The following is a 14012-nucleotide window of genomic DNA, read 5'->3' as shown; positions in this document are numbered from 1 at the left end:
TATATCATAAAGAAAAGACCGAAATTCTCTCCAGTAGCAGCTCAGCGTATGCATTAATGGTTGGTCTTTTGTGAAGCTGACATGTGGCAAGTAGGTTTCTTATTTTATTCCCTTCCAGCCATATCAATCCCCGATTCTTCCTTGCTGTAATTTTAATTATTTTGTTAGCTTGAAAAAATGGAGAGAGAGAGAAGCTGGTGAAGGTCTGATTTTCAATTAGAAATTTAAAAAAATTCAGCAAGAAAGAGGTGAATTTAAATTAAAAGAAGAGGATTGCAAAAATTGCTGATAGTTGAAAAAGGAAGAAGATTAAGTTGATTTCAGCAGAAATTTTGACCATTTAAAGTAAGAATTTTGATCCCTAAGCTAAACCTAAATTGAGTCTTTAATAATCACTATCAGATTTAATATTTTGGAGAATCAAATTATGAGTTTAACATTAAAGTGAAGATGAATTACTACTATAATTTTTAGAAATCAAAAAATAGTTTGAAATATTTGCAGTAAATAGCTTGGAATTTGTATTGGCTAAACTTGGGATAAGTTATAGAACTAAAATATAGTTAGTTTGCTAGAATTCTAAAGTTTATGTTAAGATTTAAGCTAAAAGCAAGACCTAAAAGAGCTAAGAAATCAGCCTTAGAAGCAAAGCATGAATAGTTTTGTTCATGTATCATGTTACTGGTGTATTTATCTATATTTACTAATATTATAGGAAAGGAAAAGAGCTTTTGAGGGATGCTTTGGATGAGTCAAGCACTAGGATGTTGTAGTGGCCATTATGAGGTGAGTGAGTTTCTATCTAATCTTGATATTTTCTTTATGGTATTTGTTATGAAAAGATCCATTTTGAAAAGCAAGTTTAATTTCTGTTGTTCTTCATCTTATATATGTATGTGCAAGCAAAGGAATAGGAAAAAGAGTCTTCTCTTGAAATACTACTCAAGAATACATATGGATATGTGTATTTAGTTCAGGCATAATTTCATTTTGGTTTAAAATTATTCTTGGAACCAGCTTTTCAGAAATTGAAATTCAGCCTCCTAATATTTGAAGTTTCAGTTAATATTTAACATAAGCATCAACAATAGCATTTCATACAGCATAAAAATAGTCGGTACCTCCTTGTGAAACAGTATGTCCGTGGGGACTCAACAGTATCAGATATTTCATATTGACTATCATGGTAGGGATGCATTGTGAGATAGTTGATGATAGCCCAGCCGACACCTTCTTGCGAACAATTATGTCCAATGGAGCCCAGCAGTATCAGATGCTCCATATCGACTACCATGATAGGGGTACACTGTAGGATAGTCGACGGTAGCCAGCAGCAGCATAACTCAATATATGATTTTATTTTTGATTAGTATGTCAGAATTTTTGAAAGTATGTTAGCAGTTGCAGCTCTAAGTGTTATGTTAAATATTTAAACTAAGTTTTTCTATTTTCTCATTATTAGATGGTTTATTCACTCACTGGGACTTTATCTCATTATGTTGCTCTTTTTTTTTTAACAGGTTGAAGTACTATAGCTTAGCATAGAGGTTGCATTAACAGTACTCATACTAGTAGAGGCTGTTCATATTAGTTTATGGAAGGAATATATTTTGAGATATATTATAAGTGTTTAAGCTGTGGAAAATCAGTAAAAGTTAAATGTACATTATGTTGAATGATTTGTATAGAACATAGTGAGATGAATGGAATCCTGGTTTGATTTTAAGAAATAATAAATTAGGTTAAAATGCTTGTGTTTGTAGATTGAAAAGTTTATTGAATTAAATATGATCAGATTATCAGCTCAGTTATAATTAGTAATTCTCTTCATCCTTTCTTAAGGATGGGGTGTAGCACACTCATCCGATTTTAGGGATGGGGTGTTACATAACATGTCTATAACTCGGAGAAAAAATTAAAATTTATCTGATCATACGTAAGATTAGTGGATTCGAAAATTGTTATTTGTATGCAAAAGCAAGTTTAATAGAACTATAAGTTCTCTTATCCCATACTATCTCTTATCAATTTTGTTCACTCAATGAAGCTAGATCAAAACTACTGCATTATCTTACTTGACCGATACAACTTTTTGAAGATTTTATCATCGATGATCATCAAGCCGACATACTATGAACCCCTAGTCTATACTTGCAATCTTAAAAATTGAGGCATCGATATCTAATATCCAAAAAGTACATCTACTAAAATAGTTCATGTTCAGCCAAACATTTCTTTTCTTTTCAGGGAAATGTAGTAAAATATATGATAACATCTTTATAAAGCTATAGAAATACATCAAAAAAATCACATCTATATATATATATATATATATTTTTTTTTTTTTTAATTTCTCAAGTTACATAATGAAAATATAATTTGGATTAAGTTTTTTATAAGCTTTAATCTAATATTTATAACCAAATAATTTAATTATATTATGGATATTTTTAATACTAAGCAATATTATTTTTTTATTGAAAATGCTACCACAACTTTAGAATCTATGTAATTTTTTTCTTATTTTTATAAATAAAATAATATTTTTTTGTCTATGTATATTGCCCAAATTTAACAAAATTTTATTAACAATTTTTTGAAGCATGTTTTTTTATAATTTAAGATTTTTTTTGTAATTACAGCGAATTGATGGATTGCTCCTAAAAATAATAAGTAGAGAGGATTTTTTGCAAAAATATATTTTTTTAAAAAAACTCCCATCCAGAAGTTTCTGGCTCCTTCTCAGTCCCATCCCATCCGCTTCCCACTCGCTCGCCCCTTTCCCTCTGTCGCCCATTCCCCTCATTTTTTCCTCTTCCTGCCTCCCCACTCGGTCGTCCCTTTCCCTCTACCACTTTTTCTTCACCTTATTCCTTCTTTTCCTCCCTCCCTTGCTCTTTTTTTCAAGATCAATTACCGCACCTCCTCTCTCATGGCTTCTCCAACTTTTACCCTAATCCCTCTCGTGGCTCATCCGGAGAAAGCACTCCTCACTCATTGGAGCTTTCTTCCCTAGTGCAGACCGTCGGAGTCTCCTTCCCCAAAGTGTAGGTCATCAAAGCACAACGTCAGCGATTATAGGTAAGCCGTCCTCTCCCCCCCCCCTTTTTTCATTATGCTTCTTCTCCTTCACTTACTTTCTGATATTGTTGCCCAGTAGAAAGCTTTTTCTAATACATCGTTCCATTCTTTATTAACATCCAATAAACTAAGCGCGTTATATGCCAATCAAAAAGTTGGACATACAATACCATTGACGGTCTTAATTTCTTCATAATTTCTTGATCTTTTAACGATACTTAGAAGTATTCATAAATAATATAGTTCACCTGAACTGAGATGAACATATACAATCTTGCTAATTCGAATTTTTCTTTTTCTCCTACTTTAGATTTTGTCTCTTGAGTTCCATACCCATTTAGGCAGAAATTCTGCATATGTTAAATTCCTTGCATCATCAAACATTCCATTTGTTAGCATCCATTTGATTAACATTGTTTTATCAATATCTTTCCTTACCAAAATACATGGTGTTGGGTATAAAATACCCTTAGCCGAAGTTCTTAATGATTGACCCTCCCCGGACTCCTCCGGCTTTCGACCGTGGGTGGTATCTCTCCGGACTTCTCCAACAGCCGGATTCCCACGGTGCTGACTGAATTCCCCCGACGGACGAACTCCCGCCGCACCACCCGAGCTCCTTCAACATGAGTTCTCCCAGTTATCTATTAAGCCGCCCCAGGTGCTCACTGAGCTCCGTCGCCAACCGACCTTCTGCGACTATCAGCTGTTCCCCGAATCCCTTCTAGACTTCTTCCAGCCAACAAACTCCAATCCAAATTACCTCGGACCTTGTCAACGGCCGAACTTCTCCGACGGTGGATTCCTACAACTACCGAACTTCGATCGGACTCCTACGGGAGCCAGATCACATCTCCGACTCCAGCTACAGGCAGACCTCGTCCGGACTCCTACGGGAGCCAGACTTCGTCCCAACCTCAATTGCTGGAAGGCTTGGCCCGGACTCCCACAGGAGCCAGGCTCCGTCCTCGACCTCGACTACTGGTAAGCTTCATCCGGACTCCTAAGGGAGCTGGACTTCATCCCTGACTTTAATTGCAGGTAGACCTCGATCGGACTCTTACGGAAGCCAGATCTCGTCTCCGACTCCAGCTACAGGCAGACCTCGTCCGGACTCCTACGGGAGCCAGACTTCGTCCCCAACCTCAATCGCTGGAAGGCTTCGCCCGGACTCCCATGGGAGCCGGGCTCCGTCCTCGACCTCGACTACTGGTAAGCTTCGTCCGGACTCCTAAGGGAGCCGGACTTCGTCCCTGACTTTAATTGCAGGTAGACCTCAATCGGACTCCTACGGGAGCCAGATCACGTCTCCGACCCCAGCTACAGGCAGACCTCGTTCAGACTCCTATGGGAGCCGGACTCCATCCCCAACCTCAATAGCTGGAAGGCTTCGCCCGGACTCCCACGGGAGCCGGGCTCCGTCCTCGACCTCGACTACTGGTAAGCTTTGTCCGGGCTCCTAAGGGAGTCAGACTTCGTCCCTGACTTTAATTGCAGGTAGACTTCGACCAGACTCCTACGGGAGTCAGATCACGTCTCCGACCCCAGCTACAGGCAGACTTCATCCGGACTCCTACGGGAGCCGGATTCGTCCCTAACCTCAATCACTGGAAGGCTTCGCCCGGACTCCCACGAGAGCCGAACTTCATCCCCAACCTCAATTGCTGGAAGGCTTCGCCCGGACTCCCACGAGAGCCGAACTTCATCCCCAACCTCAATCGCTGGAAGGCTTCACCCGGACTCCCACGAGAGCGAAACTCCATCCCGACCTCGACTACTGGTAAGCTTCGTCCGGACTCCAAAGGGAGCCAGACTTCGTCCCTGACTTTAATTGCAGGTAAACTTCGACCGAACTCCTACGAGAACCGGACCTCGTCCCCGACTCCAGCTACAGACAGACTTCGTCCGGACTCCTACGGGAGCCGGAGCCGGACTCCGGCCGACAGGCCTGGACCCTCTAGCAGGCCCCAGCAGCGGCCACGACTCTGCCCCACTTCCAGCGACGGATTCGGTGCGACTCCTTCATTCCCTGGTGAGCTGCAGTAGTGGTCACGACTCTGCCCCACTTCCTGCGATGGATTCGGTGCGACTCCGTCATTCCCTGATGAGCCGCAGTAACGGCCACGACTCTGCTCCACTTCCTGCGATGGATACCACGCAATTCCTCCATCCTCTGGCAAGTCGCGATAACGGACGCCGCTCCACTCCCCGTGATAGACTCCACGTGGCACGTCCCGGTGATAGCCACGATTCCACTCCACTACTCCTCGCAATAAATTCCTCCTGACCAAGAGCGGCCTACTGCCAGATGGTTACAAACGTCGCTATCAGTCTGTTGCTCCCTCCGCCTATAAAAGGGGGATCCCAGATACGTTATTTTCTAAGATCTATTTTCTATCCCAAAACTCTGCTAAAATTTTCGTTCGAGCACTCCATTCTTGTTGAGGTAGAGAACTGACTTGAGCATCGGAGGGTCTTGCCGGAGCAACCCCACCTCCGGTCTAGACTTCTTTTGCAGGTCCCAGCGGCGACCGCGGCTCCCACGACTCCAGTTTCTCCGGCGCAGGCGGATTTTTGCTCCAACACATGGTAAACTTTGATTTTCATGATAAACAACTCTATTCATACGCGAAAAATATACAACTAATCATTCAACTATTGATTCTCTGAAGTAAATATCAAATTGAAATATTTGATAGACTACTTCATATGCTGATAAATACTGACAATCAAGGTACGTTCTAATTTTATCAACTTGTTCATGTTATTTTTCTCTAGTTTGATCATCAATTATCACATTTTCAATAATGATAGCTCTTATTCTCAACACTTTTATTCACATATTTAAAAAGATATTTGATTATTTTTGATTTATTGTATCATTCAACATTTATATGTACTTGGTAACATACTAGCAAATCCAGATTATATGGAACAACAAATCTATTATCAAAGATAACTCTATTTTTAATACTATGTTGACTATCATCTCTTCTCTTGTAAATGGTAAATCTATTTTCATCGATTAATGTTCTGCTATAAAATTTTTTTAGAAAATATTTTGATCACTGTCCTTTGACCATACATAGTGATTTTAGATTTTTATATCCACACTGGCCGTGCATCATAAACTTAAAAATAGTTTTATATCTAATTAGTTCCATATTTTTATTAGATAGTTCTGCACTTATTATAGAATCTATATCTATAATTATCGGATACTTATATTTCAAATCTAGCTAAAGTAATATATGCATATGAGGCAAACCGCATTTTTGAAACTCTATTGTATATAGAACTACAAAAGTTATAATAACAAACAATATCAAAATATAAACTTTAATGTATTGAAAATTATAGCAAATTCATTCCTCAGAAAATATTAATTTACCTCCAACAGTTTTTTCGAAATGGTGTTTTTTAGTATGATCTGATAGCAATTCTTCGACTTTTATTTTGAAAATCTAACTCACAATATCAGGCCTATCTTCAACTCTTTGATCTAGAATTAAACTCATAGTCACCTTGATTTTAGGCCATTATGCATTGCAGGTAAATGTGATGAATAAATTTAAATGTCCATGCCATTTATAAATAGCGATTGCATCTTGATAATTTTGGATCATGTATCATGGACTATCAGTAAAATTTGATGGTAAAATAATTCATTTTTCAATTGCACAACCATCGACGTCACCCTATACAACTGCATCCTTTATATCCTGATAAATTTCAAAATTAAGATCCTTCTGATTTCTTTTAATATAATCTAGTTTTTCCTCTTCAATACATACAAAAGCATCAATTAAATATTGTTGGTATAATCTACCACCTCTTATTAACATTTTTTTTTAATTTGCTCTTTGTTGTATTCTATAAATATAAAATTCTCTCATTATAACATATTGCTTGGCTACATTTTATTTTCTTTCAAGTTCTCTATATTTGATATCAATCCTAAAACCATCCTCACCATATGTAAATAAAATTAGATACTGCGTAGTCATGAAACTCAGATACAAATCATTGATACATTTTAAATCTTCTATCTTATGTTCGACAATAATATCACACTGGCGATCTACTTGATCCAGGTCACTAATAATTAATTCACTAATTTTTGATGTCGAAGGAGCATTATATTGTAGACCATCTCTATGACGCTTTTTTAATAATCTTAATCACATAGGTAGAAAATTAGTTTTCTTAAAATGATCTCTAGCCATTCTGAAAGCTTTAACAATTTGATTTTATGTATCAAACATCATAATCAAGCCTTCTATAATTTTTTTATCTATTTCAGAATAACCATCATCTAGAATAATCACTCCAATTCTATTGTGTATATCATGTTCAGTGTCATATATGATAACTGTGCAAAATTTGATTTTTCTCTATTAACAGATAATAGCGATCCCATTCTATGATGATTTTATCCACAAATCCAAAAAATATAAGATCTAGATTTTTTATTAATTTCATTATTAATTTTTGCTCTAATCGATATAAATACAAATATTAAGTTATGTACTATGATATTTTCTCAAAATTTTGTCACCATTTATCCTTCATCATTTCTTAGCAAAAGATCCAAAAAATTTGGTGTTTTTTTCAACTTTGGTAAATCAATTCTATCTCACAACAATATAAGCTAAATATGAGCCTCGATATATTTTTGGATTTTTGTACACGTTCTGCATACCAAAATATAGCTTCACAGAAATCACAGGAATGTTCTGGTAGACCCATATCTAAAGATAACAATTTTCTTTACATGAAAAAAATCTAAGTTTCATTCCAATTATTTGAATATTTATTTTTTTTTAAAAAATTAAAAGCTTACAGATTTTATTGGTAACCTAGTCGACCATGCAATCATGATGATATATCTGTTGTAGCATTATATGCCGTTTGTTGATCAATATTTTCAAAAATTTCATATTGAATAGTATCTAGATTTTCTTTGCTATTTATAACAGAATGACAATGTATTTGGATTATTTTCTTCTTCCTTCCATCTTACTTCGAACTATTATTTGCTTTTATCAATCGTTGACTTCTTTGTTCTCTAAGAGTTTGCATCCTTTTCGCTTTATTTTATCTATATATACTTACATAATCTATTCTATACATTACATAATAAACATATTATACAGTTTATTCAAAAAGTGTATAAAAATTTTAAGCATAAAAATTATAGTATCATGAAATTCGGCATTGTTTGCAATATACATTCATTTTATTTAAGTAGATATAAATGATAGCCATATTTTTTTTTAGGACTTTCCATAGCAAAATGAATAATAGATGCAATATAAATGGCTCAATGTAAAGTTATGTATCACATAATAGATAGTATTTCATCGATGGAAAACAACATACATATATTTACATTGCAGATGAACATTACACTACTAAAGAAACTATCCATAATAAAAGCTTTTTTGATACAAAAGATCAAAGATGAACATACAGAATTTTTCTTGGGATATACTCTCTAATTTCTCTAAGGACATGCCTAGGTGTTGCTTTTGATAGATATAAACCACCTAACAAAACATGTCCATGATGACGAAAATTAGGACACATAGAGAGAGCGATCGATCGAGTTACATTTCTTTTTATGTATTTATCAATAAAACTATTTACTAATCAGAAATAGTTCTTTTGTGGTGTCGATGATTCCTAAAAAGGATTAAAAAGATATTGCCAAAGTCTAGATAAAGTCACTCTCAATGCTAAGAATCTTTCTTCTTCACATATAATATGCCCCACAAATATAATTTCTTGGATATTTTCATTGACTATCTTAATATGGTCAAGTATGTCATTATTGGATTCCATCCTATATTTGTTCAATTTTCTCACCATTTCTCCAACACACGCTCGTTGCTCTGCACTCTTTATGGCTACAAAAGTTTTTTTTAGAATTACCATTTTTCTATAATAAATACATTAAAAAATTTAAAAAAAATATGATATGCATCGTAAATTGTCAAAATATTCCTACATCTAAAACATAGAGAGCTATTACGCATTTTTCAACATAGTAAACATTTTGTTTTTCTTATTTTTTTTTTGTAATCCAAAATATAGCTTATTAATTAATGATGGTTTCCAAAGAAAAAGAAAAAAAAATAAAAAAATCATTTGCCTCATAAAAATATTATAGGTTAAAATGTATTATTTAGATTTTGGGAATTTCAAGTTTAATAGAACTAAAAAGTATAGGTTACCAAAATTTTAGAATGAATAAGAAAAAATAAACAAGAGTGAAACCTTAACACAAAAATATTGCACTGCATATGGAGAAAATATATATTACTTCTTCTTCTTTTTTATATGCTTTTTTTTGGGTTGCTAACAATGAAAAAAAAAAAAAGCTGCAAAATACTCCATTGGCCCAACACCAGTAACTACCTTCTAAGCAAAATTATAAAGTATACTTTATACATACCCTAGAATTTATGAATAAGATTGCTTCCAATTCAATACTAATTATAGACCAAATATTGAATGGAAATCACATACAATTTTCACCCACCGATGATCTAGCATTAAGATCAAACATCCTTTTATACCTGTTCAGCTCCTCCACCAGCACATCATAATCATTTTTCAACTCCCTATATTTATCAACAGCCAAATTATGGCTATCTTGCAACATCCTATGCTTGGCATCGAGGTTGTCGTATGCAACTTTTATTCTTCAATACTGATATTTGTAACATCATTTATCTATGTAGTTATAATCACCAATTTCAAATCTAAAATAATCTTTCAAAATATTTATAGCAATTTCTGCTGTAATTTCTTCGGACTCAATCTGTACTGTTTCCATTTGTCCCCGTATCTTGTTATGTTCAATTAGCCCACCTCCTATTCCTTGGCTTGATCCAAGAATAATTTCCACATAAGCTTGCAATAGGCCAGAATGATGCACAACTACACCATATTCTGGAGGCATTAACCCTAACCTAGTGGTGACATCTTCCAGCACAATTTTTGAAAAAAAATTAATTAAGTTTATTTCTACAGTTACAATAAATTATGGAATTAGAATTGCAACACCAAATCATTCTTTTTTTATTAAAATCGTAAAAAAATGTCTATAAGTTGGGGGAAAAATTAAAATTTATCTAGTCATATGTAAGAGTAGTGGATTCAAAAATTATTATTTGTATGCAAAAGCAAGTTTAATAAAACTATAAGTTCCCTTATCCCATACTATCTCTTATCAATTTTGTTCACTCAACAAAGCTGGATCAAAACTACTGCACTATCTTACTTGATCGGTATAACTTTTTGAAGATTTTATCATCGATGATCATCAAGCTGACATACTATGAACCCCTAGTCTATACTTGCAATCTTAGAAATTGAGGTATTGATATATAATATCCAAAAAGTATATCTGCTAAAATAGTTTATGTTCAGCCAAACATTTCTTTTTCTTTCTAGGAGAAATATTGTAAAATGTATGATAGCATCTTTATAAAGTTACAGAAATACATCAGAAAAATCACATCCATATATATACATATTATTTTTTTAATTTCTCAAGTTACGTAATGAAAATATAATTTGGATTAAGTTTTTTATAGGCTTTAACATAATATTTATGACCAAACAATTTAATTTTATTATGAATATTTTTAATGCTAGGCAATATAATTTTTTTATTGAAAACGCTACAATAACTTTAGAATCTATGAATTTTTTTTTATTTTTATAAAATAAAATAACATTTTTTATCTTTGTATATTTTCCAAATTTAACAAAATTTTATTAAAAATTTTTTAAAGCATATTTTTTTTATAATTTAATATTTTTTTGTAATTACAGCAAATTGTCTATTGCTCCATAAAAATAATTATAGAGGGGGTTTTTGCAAAAATATATTTTTTTTAAACTTTCATTCAGAAGTTTTTGGCTCCGTCTCAGCCCCATCCCATCTGCTCCCCACTCACTTGCCCCTTTCCTTGTACCACCCGTTTTCCTCATCTCTTCCTCTTCCTGCCTCTCCGTTCGGTCGTCTCTTTCCCTCTACCACTTCTCCATCTTATTCCTTTTTCTCCTCCCTTGTCTTTTCTTTAAGATCAATCACCCCACCTCCTCTCTCATGGCTTCTCTAACTCTTACCCTAACCCCTCTCGTGGCTCATCCAAAGAGAGCACTCCTCACTCATTAAAGCCTCTTTCCCCAAAGTGCAGACCGTCAGAGTCTCCTTCCCCAAAATGCAGGTCACTGGAGCACAACGCGATGATGATAGGTAAGCCGTCCTCTCCCCCTCCCTCTTTTTTTCCATTCTGCTTCTCCTCCTTTGCTTACTTTTCCCTTTGTTTCTTCATGGATTCATGTCTTCATTTTTTCCCTCTTTCCTCTTCCACTCTCCTCTTGTCCTTCTTTCAACATCGGCAACTCCCCTCTTTCCTCTTACCCAGATCTTCTACCATCCATGCTCCAGTGGGAGCTAGTATTATAGGATTTCTGGTTCTCTACAGTTAGGGTTTAGGGTTTGGGTTTAGTTGTTAGTAGGAAAGCCCAGTTCTATTCTGATCCATTAGCCCAATACAAAAAAAAACCTAGCAGCCCAAGCCTATATACTTCTTAGCCAAGGCCATAGCCCAAATCGTACATCCTGAGCCAGTCCTACAGCCTAATCCATATTCCAGTCCTAACCCATTGGGCTTAGCCCAAAAATATATCAAGCCCGGATCAACCTAAACAATCCAAGCCCAAGACCAAGACCATAGGATCTAACCCAAAGGTCTAAGCCCAGGCCCAAAATAACATCAAGCCCAAATCCATTTTTTGTGATCCAAAGGTGGTCCAGGCCAACTCCAATACCCATGACCTGTAATTTATAGGCTTGAGCCCAAGCCCAAAATAACATCAAGTCCAAACCCATAGCCTATGATCCAAAAGCCTAAACCCAGTCTCAGCTTAACCATGCTCAGGCCCAAGCCCAATACCATAGGCTATGATCCAAAGGCCTAAGCCCAGATCCAAAATTATATCTAGCCCAAGCCCAACCCCAACCCAAAATCTAACCCAACTCGAGCCTACAAACCTTGCACCAAGCTTCCAGCCCAGCCCATATATGAAATCTAACTCATGGCCCTGACCCTAAGCCCGTGTCCAGCCCAACCCTATATGCAATTAGATCAGTCTGTGCCTTTGGAAGATGAGATGTATGTCTCTACTCTGAATGAGAGTGTCATCATGGTTGACATGGTTTGTCCTCTTATACTTTAAGCATTGGAGATTATGATCTTGTATCTGATCTGATGATTCTAAAGATGAGAGATTTTGATGTCATCCTAGGAATGGACTGGCTTGTCTCATACTATACCATGGTGGACTACTTCAGAAAGAGAGAAACCATTTAGATTTTAGGATAGGCACTGTTTAGTTTTTCTGGTAAAAGAATGAATGTCCCTATCAAAATTATATCATCCATGCAAGTTTGTAGAATGTTAAGAAAGGGCTGTGCAGGATACTTGGCCAGTATTGTAGATATACAGTAGGAGGAGATCAAGATAAAAAATATTCATATAGTAAGAGAGTTTTTTGATGTATTTTAGGAAGATCTTCTAGGATTACCTCCTGATAGAGAGAGAGTTTTCAATCGATTTGGCATCTAGTGCCAGACCTATCTCCAAAGCCTCCTATCGAATAGCTCCAACTGAATTGAAGGAGCTTAAGAAATAACTCCAAGAACTTCTTGATAAAGACTTTATTAGGCCTAGTGTCTCTCCATGAAGTGCTTTTGTACTTTTTGTTAAGAAAAAAGATGGAAGTATGAGATTATACATTGACTATAGGGAGTTGAATAAGTTGACAATTCGAAACAAATATCCTCTACGAAGGATAGATGATCTTTTTGATCAACTTTAGGGTGTCCAAATATTTTCAAAAATTGATTTTCGATTTGAATATCATCAATTGAAAAATCAAGATTGATAATATACCCAAAATAGCTTTTTGGACTAGATACGGATACTATAAATTTTTGATTATGCCGTTTGGATTGATAAATGCTCCCACAGCCTTCATGGACATGATGAATAGAGTATTCAGACCTTATTTGGATCAGTGTGTAGTAATATTTATAGATGACATTCTGGTGTATTTCAAAAATTAGGAGGATCATGAAAGGCATTTGAGGATAGTGTTATAAACACTAAGGGAGTAGAAATTATATACAAAATTAAAAAAGTATCAGTTTTGGCTAGAGAGTCTCTCATTCTTTGGGCACATAATTTTTAAAGAAGGCATATCTATAGATTCGATAAAGGTAAAGGTAATTATGAATTGGAAGCACTTATTGGTATAACATAAGTCCATAGTTTTCTTGGATTAGTTGGATATTATAAGAGATTTGTGAAGGGATTCTCTTGCATAGCAGTACCTTTGATCCAGTTGACTCATAAAGAAACTAAATGCCAATGGACAGAGAAATGCGAGAAGAGCTTTCAAGAATTGAAGAGGTATTTGGTATCAGCTCCTATCCTTACCCTACTATCTGGGAGTAGAAGTTTTACTATCTATAGTAATGCCTCCAAAAAGGGATTAGGATGTGTTCTTATGTAAAATGAAAAATAGTAGCTTATGTATCAAGACAACTTAAACCATATGAGCAGAATTATCCAACCCATGATTTGGAGCTGGCAGCAAGTAGTTTTTGGCTTGAAGATTTGGAGGCACTATTTATATGAGTACCATATAAAATTTTTACTTATCACAGGAGCCTCAAATATATCATCACACAAAAGAAGTTGAATCTAAGATAGAGAATATGGTTGGAACTGATCAAAGACTATGATTTGACCATTAATTACCATCCTTAGAAAGCAAATATAATGACAGATGCTTTAAGTAGGAAGTCTGTGGGTAGTATAATAGTCTTAATCATTTCATAGATGCAC

Source organism: Elaeis guineensis, chromosome 2, assembly GCF_000442705.2.
Source record: "Elaeis guineensis isolate ETL-2024a chromosome 2, EG11, whole genome shotgun sequence".
Taxonomy (NCBI): Eukaryota; Viridiplantae; Streptophyta; class Magnoliopsida; order Arecales; family Arecaceae; genus Elaeis; species Elaeis guineensis.
Note: the sequence above shows the minus strand (reverse complement) of the source record.